This window comes from Cervus canadensis, chromosome X (genome assembly GCF_019320065.1).
Source record: "Cervus canadensis isolate Bull #8, Minnesota chromosome X, ASM1932006v1, whole genome shotgun sequence".
Taxonomy (NCBI): Eukaryota; Metazoa; Chordata; class Mammalia; order Artiodactyla; family Cervidae; genus Cervus; species Cervus canadensis.
In genome coordinates this window covers 42,494,374-42,501,952 of record NC_057419.1, presented here as the reverse complement: position 1 = coordinate 42,501,952, position 7,579 = coordinate 42,494,374, and the positions used below count along the sequence as shown (strand labels likewise).

Here is a 7,579-nt window from a genome sequence, read left to right as displayed (position 1 = left end):
TGCTTCTCCCTTTCAGAAGAAAAAGGAGTGCTGGAAAGCTGGTATGAAGGAAGAAAATAACCGTTATCTTTCCGTGGACTTTAGAGAAAACAATATACAATTGTGATGAGTAGTGTAACCTTTGGACCGCTCTGGAATGCAATATCCTTTCCAAGTGGGCAAACCCTTGATGGTGTTGATTTAATTTTGTGTTTACTCCAAATAATAAAAGGGAAATAGATTTCTGGTGGCGGGCAGCCAAGCCATTCATCTAAAGTTTTGGTATGTGTGTATGTGTTTGCTTTGAGTTATATAAGTTATTCCCATTTAATCATTTATACTGACTTTAAAGAGGTAAACAGTACCTATGTGAGAAATTAAATTTATCATGTGTGACATTCAGTGATTGCTTCAGAAGTTTCCTTTTTCAAAGAAACAGTAATTTGTCTAATCTCAATCAAATCCAGTGTGCAGGGAACAGAAGATCACAGAGCCAGAGATGAAATAAATAGCACCAACTGGGTCCTTTGAGAAGTACATAAATTATGAGGGGGGGTCTTCAGTAAATATGGTGTGAGGCACATCTCTGTGTGCTACCTGTCTTATGGGTCTTTCTTGCTTTTCCTATTCATCTCTCCTTCTCTTTCTCTGTCTCTCTGTAGGTCAAAGGCTCTATGGACTTCCTTCTGGCCTCCATTTCAGCAGTCCACATGTGCACAATGCCATATCCTAGGATCCTTTAACGAGAAAATAAGCTTGTGTGCTAAGCTGCTTCGGTCGTGTCTGACTCTTTGCAACCCCATGGACTGTAGTCCACCAGGCTTCCCTGTCCGTGGGATTTCCCAGGCAAGAATACTGGAGTGGGTTGCCATGCCTTCCTCCAGGGGATCTCCCCTACCCAGGGATCAAACCCACATTTCTTATGTCTCCTGCACTGGCAAACAGTTTCTTCACCACTAGAGCCACCTGGGATGCCCTAACAAGAAAACAAGATCTCCCAAACACTAGGGGCTTCCCCGGAGGCTCAGACAGTAAAGAATCTGCCTGCAGTGCAGGAGACCCAGGTTCGATCCCTGGGTCGGAAAGATTCCCTGGAGAAGGGAATGGCTACTCACTCCAGTATTCTTGCCTGGAGAATCCCCATGGACAGAGGAGCCTGGTAGGCTACAATCCATGGGATCGCAAAGAGTGGGACATGACTGAGCAACTAACACTTTCACTTTCAAACACTAGCCTGTTAGTAATTACCAGAGCTCATAGCCTAAAGGCATTTACGCATGCAGAGCAGAAGTTCAGTTGCACCGGTTCCCTGGCTGGGGAAAGATGTTAAGCAGACCGATCACAACACTGACCCTTATAATGGACACCAGTGGTGCCTCGCCCACATCCTCTTTTCTGGGCCAATACACCACTTCCCCAGCTGCAGGGAACAGTGGTGGCTGAGAACTCACAACTGCCCCCTTCTCCAGAGAATTGCTCTTGGCCTAATGGAACCATCTGGAAAGGAAGATTACACCTTACCCCATCACCCCCAGGCAGCCCAGACTCATGACTCACTGCTGCAGGAGAAGTACAAAAGGCAGATCCCTTGCCTCAAGGCACAGCGAACTGTGTGGGGCAGTCAAGCTGCAGAGCTTCCTGTGGGGTCCAGCTGAAGCTGGTGGGCAGGTGAGACTATCTCCTTTCTTAACGTTCTCCTCTGCTCCATCCTTCTCCTGCACTCTTTCTTCTCCTGACAACTCTCCCACAGTAAACCACTTGCCCAAGATTCTCTGTCTCAGGTTCTGCTTCTAGAACCCTTGCTGAAGGTACATCTTTTATGTGGAGAGCAAGGGCAATCCCCAGAAAGCAGGAAATGCTACCGAGCAGGACTCTGTGGGGTTCCCGGGCACAAAAGACTTTCTGCTTTTCTTGATTACAGGAAATAGGCTTCCTTCAGCCTCCCGGACCTTCCCTGAGTTGTTCAAACATACTAATTAGGGAGAGATGGGAGTTGGATGGGAAACAAGGGAGGAGCAGTCAAGAAACAATAGTGCAGCCTTGGGCAGGATCCTGGTTCCCCTCAGTCCAGTTCAGTCACTCAGCCATGTCTGACTCTGTGACCCCATGGACTGCAACACACCAGGCTTCACTGTCCATCACCAACTCCCAGACCTTACTCAAACTCATTTCCATCGAGTTGGTGATGCCGTCCAACCAACTCATCCTCTGTCGTCCCCTTCTCTTCCCGCCTTCAATCATTCGCATCAGGGTCTTTTCCAGTGAGTCAGTTCTTTGCATCAGGTGGCCAAAGTACTGGAGCTTCAGCTTCAGCATCAGTCCTTTCAATGAATATTCAGGATTAATTTCTGCTAGGATTGACTGGTTTGATCTCCTTGCAGTCCAAGGGTCTCTCAAGAGTCTTCTCCCTCAAGGGATATGCATAACAATATCTTTGAGCTGTTTTGCAGATATTGAAACCCCCACCAGGTGGGAGAAGTCAACTCTATGCTGCCCCAGGATCACACAGACCCCAGACCAGTTAGAACCAGAAGGCTGATGATGCTGACTCCCTCTTAGCTCACCACCAACCAATCAGAAGAATGTCCACGAGCTGGTCATGCTCCCTTTGAACTATTACTGTAAAACTCCTCACTACCTCCCCCAGGTCAGGACACACAGTGTTTGTTTGTTTGTTTGTTTTTATATGTAATTATTTTGATTTTTAAAAATAATTTATTTATCTTAATTTGAGGATAATTACTTTACAATACTGTGGTGGTTTTTGCCGTACATCGACATGATTCATCCACGGGTGCACATGTGACCCCCATCCTGAACCCCCCTCCCACCTCCCTCCCCATCCCATCCCTCTGGGTTGCAGGACACACAGTTTTGAGGGCATTAGCCTGTTGTGGCCCCTTTTGCCTGGCAAAGCAATAGCACTTTTCTGCTTCACCCAAAACTCTTGTCTCAAGATTTAAATCTCAGTGTTGGGATACAGAGGCTGGGTTTGTCTTCGTGTGTGTGCATGCCAAGTTGCTTCAGTCATGTTCGACTCTTTGCAGCCCCAAGGACTGTAGCCCACCAGGCTCCTCTGTCCATGGGATTCTCCAGGCAAGAATACTGGAGTAGAATAGGTTGCCACGTCCTCCTCCAGGGGATCTTCCTAACCCAGGAATCGAACCCCACATTTCTTATGTCTCCTGCATTGGCAGGTGGGTTCTTTACCACTAGCGCCACCTGGCAAGCCAGAGTTTGGCTTCACTTACTCTCAATTCAAAAGACCCCTGAGCTAAGGAGAGAGCACAGCCAGGTTGTCACCAAGGATATCTTTCCAGCCTCCCCACTAGCAGGACCTGCACTCTGACCTCTGACCCAAGTCAGATTCTCCCTTTCTTTCACCCTGTAGTCCATGAGCCAGCAAATAAAACCTCTATCTCCACAACATCCTGTCATTCTAAGCCCTCCCCAATCACCACCCTGGTTTAGCCTCTAATGGCTTCTTAACCAGCTTAGTATCTTGTCTTCCCAACTGGTCTTCCTGACTTCAGGCTTATGAGCTACCTGATGGAATCTTTCTGAATGACAAATTTAATCATATTACTTTATCCTCAAACAATCTCATGTGCATGCTAAGTCGCTTTAGTCATGTCTGACACTTTGTGACCCTATGGACTGTAGCCTGCCAGGCTCCTCTGTCCATGGGATTCTTCAGACAAGAATACTGGAGAGGGTTGCCAAGCCCTTCTCTAGGGGATCTTCCCAACCCAGGGATTAAACCCGTGTCTCTTATATCTCCTGTATTGGCAGGTGGATTCTTTACCACTAGTGCCATCTGGGAAGCCCAGCAATCTCATAGGCTACCTTATTATTATCAGTACAATAATAGTTGTCACCCTTGATTATATACTAAGTGATTAACATTCATCTTCCTATCTTATAAAGCAAAACTGCAACAACATTAGAATTTTCTTCTTTCACAGCTAAGAACACTGAGTCTCTGGAAGGGTAAGGAATTCACCCAAGGTCACACAGCTAGTAAAGGGTTGATCTAGAAAGAGTTCTACCTGACTCCAAAGCCATGCTCCAAATGTCATCACTAGGTTCAGTTCAGTTCAGCTGAGTCGCTCAGTCATGTCCAACTCTTTGTTTACCTCTCAATAAATCCTGATTTGGCATTCTGGCTTATAAAGTACTCTGTGGACAGGACCCAAAATAGTTTTTCAAATTTATCTCTCCCAATTCATTATCCTCCGCACCCCGGCTACATAAGACAACTTGCCATTCCTTAAACATACCTCTTTCCTACTTCTGCTGTTCTCTCTGACTAGAAGGCCCTCTTGCCCACACCTCCACTCACCACACCCTTATGGCAGTTTACACATTCTCTTTGACAACTTGACCTTGATCCTCTTCCCATCAAAAGATGGAGCCCATGACCCCTTCCCTTAAATCTGAGCTGACCATAGTGTCTTGCTCATTACCAATAGAAGGTGACTTCCAAGGTTAGTCCACACAACTTCTGCCTGAGACTACCATGCTACAGAGGCCCTGTGTAGGCACTCCAGTGGCAGCCCAGTGGAGGTCCCAGCTGCATTCTCACTGACAGATGGCATTAATGCCAGCCCAGTAAGTGCACCACCTTGAATATCCAGCCACTCCATGCTTTAGATGACTGCAGCCCTAGTCACATATGATTGTAACCACTTGAGAGACACTAAGCAAGAACTGCTCAGCTGACACCTTCCTGAATTCCTGAACGTAAGATTTTTTAACAGAGTAAAATGATTGTTTAATGCCATTAAGTTTGGGGGTAAATTGTAACACAACCATAGTAACCATGATAGCCTTACAATCTTTCAGTGCCTTACTTAAATGCCAATTCCTATAGGAATCTTCCCTAGTTCAATTTAATTTCTATCTTCCTGAAACTCTCACAGCAATTAGTTTCTCAAATATTTCACTTATTATGGTTGGCCTCATATTAAAGTTGTTTGTGTGCTTGCCTTTTCCCGCTAATCCAGTCATCTTGAGCATAGGAAGAGTGTGGTATTGGTATTATTAACCTTTATATTCTGGAACTACTAATCCTATGGGTTTTATCAAGTAGATACTTAATAAATGTTTGCTGTCCTGAACTAAATTCAGGAGATAAGGAATATCTTATTCTCCACCAACAAGGGAGAGTTATAAATCTCGTGGCCTGATGGAACTACAGTCCTCTGCGACATTCCAGACCCAAATAGAAGAGTAAAAAGAGTAAAAAGCCCTCATTAAATAGAAGAGCTAAATAGGAGAGCTAGTGTTGTGTTGGAAAAGGCAATGGCACCCACTCCAGTACTCTTGCCTGGAAAATCCCATGGACAGAGGAGCCTGGTGGGCTGCAGTCCATGGGGTCGCTAAGAGTCAGACATGACTGAGCGACTTCACTTTCACTTTTCACTTTCATACATTGGGGAAGGAACTGGCAACCCACTCCAGTGTTCTTGCCTGGAGACTCCCAGGGACGGGGGAGCCCGGTGGGCTGCCGTCTATGGGGTCGCACAGAGTCGGACACGACTGAAGCGACTCAGCAGCAGCAGCAGTGTTGCATTGTGTTGTATCGTTGAAGAGAATGGGTCCTGCCAGGCTGAGTAAGAATGTTAGCTCCACCACTTCCTACCTACATAACCATGGTAAGCTACTTCTCATCTCAGGATTTCAGTTATCCCTTCTATAAAATGGATTGATAGTGCCCACTGACTAGAGTTCTCCTGAGGAGAAAAATCAGATAACTTCTGTAAAGCACTTAGTTTGAAGCTTTAATAATAACCCTTCAATAAATGGTAGCTGTTCATATTATAGGTAGCAAGTGTACATTAAAATTCCTGAGACGACATTCATCTCAGAGTTTCATTCTTTTCTACACAATGATTTGTCACATAAATCACTAAAAGCTATTTATAAGACTCCTTTAAAATATATTCACAGACCATAAATAATCCTTTGCCAGACCATTTGTCCTGACTTTTGTTTGGAAAAATATGGTCACCATATCCATAGACCAGAGGACCAAAATCTCCTGCCTTTGAAGGGTCACCCCATGTACTGTGAGGACCATGAGGGACTGAACCTTAATCATGTCCACACACCAGCGGTGCTCAGAGGAAGGATAGTGTCTAAAGCTGGATTTGATTGCCAGCTTCTGCTCTGACAACATTGACCTCAAGTTGTTGTAGCTTCGACTGTAGACAATGCTTCCCAGAGACACGAGATGAGGCAAGACTCCAAAAGTGGCATTGGGAAGCAAAATGTGGACTTTACTAAGTGGTGCACAATTCCAGGGCTCATCATTACATTACATGTTGAGTTCCAGGGGGAGCTATTCATGTAGGATACCATGTAATTACTAGTGTCTTTTGCAGTTGTGCAACATGACAGCCTAGATCCTGGAGCACGTGCCCTTTACCCAATCTGCCTTCCCTACTGCAGAAGAAAGGGGAAGAAAAAGCTAAAAGCACACTCCACCCTAATTGGCATCTGTAAGTTCTCTCAAGTGTGGGTACCCAGAAGTACTTTATTCTGGAAAAGAGGATAAATAATTTATGCAATGATTATTTTACAAGATGTGAAGACATACTCTCAAACTATTACCTAACATAAAAGGCTCAAAACAGATCTGGCTTTCTTATTTTTCCAAAGCAAAGAAAATTCTTTCAGCATAAACTTTTCTTAAACAAATATTCCAATGTTCTTTTCTCAAAAAGCACCCCTTATTCCACCAAAACAAGCCAGACTAAAGTGGTTCACAACCCTATTCATTATACAACATCAACATTTATGAGCAGGACAATAGTGGGGAATATAATGAAAGAGGAGCATTTGAAATGTACCCCCAAATTTATTTTAAACATAATGAGGGTTTTAAAAAAGTAATCCTTGGAAATTCCCTGATGGTTCAGTGGTTAGGACTCAGTGCTTTCCCTGCTGTGACCCAAGTTCAATCCTTGGTCAGGGAACTAAGACCCTGCAAACTGCAAGGTGCAGTGAAAAAAAAAAAATCCTTGGCTTTGTTCTATAATGTGTGCATTTTGTATCCTGTGTGGAAATTCCTTTGGGTGGCTTAGATAATACAAAGCCAACACTGAAGCATAAAGCTGGAGTACATTCAAATAAACTCAGAGGCAACGTGTTCACAGGGTGGAAACTTCTAGCATTGAGGGTCTTTGAAGAGCTAGCTTAAGTCCATCTTAACGCCCTCTGTTTCAGCATCTCCATTTCCTTTTATGTTGTCCTCAGTGGAAATGGGAACACTCTCCACCATTGAAACCCCTTGCTATACAGGTGGTCAGCCTTTCCTCTTGAGTACAGGTCATTGGGTTCCCAAACACTTACCAGCATAGAAAACCCTGCCACCCATGCACTCTGGCTTTCTTTTATTGGCTGTTTATGCCAGTCCCTGAATGAAATGGGAGATGAAGACAGTGAGAGGGGAATATGAACCTTCATTAGTGAAAAAGAATTGGGGGGCTTCCCTGGCAGTCCAGTAATTAAGACTCTGCACTTCCACTGCAGGGGATGCAAGTTCAATTTCTGGTTGAGGAACTAAGATCCCACTTGCTGTGCAGCCAAAAAAATA

The 7,579-nt window shown here is 44.7% G+C and overlaps 1 non-coding gene across 1 annotated transcript; it reads left to right on the top strand.

Annotated features, from left to right (window-relative positions):
• Positions 1-6,887: 6,887 nt before the first annotated feature.
• TRNAE-UUC lies at positions 6,888-6,959 on the top strand. Its single transcript has one exon. It is a non-coding gene; the product is annotated as a tRNA-Glu (tRNA).
• Positions 6,960-7,579: the final 620 nt, after the last annotated feature.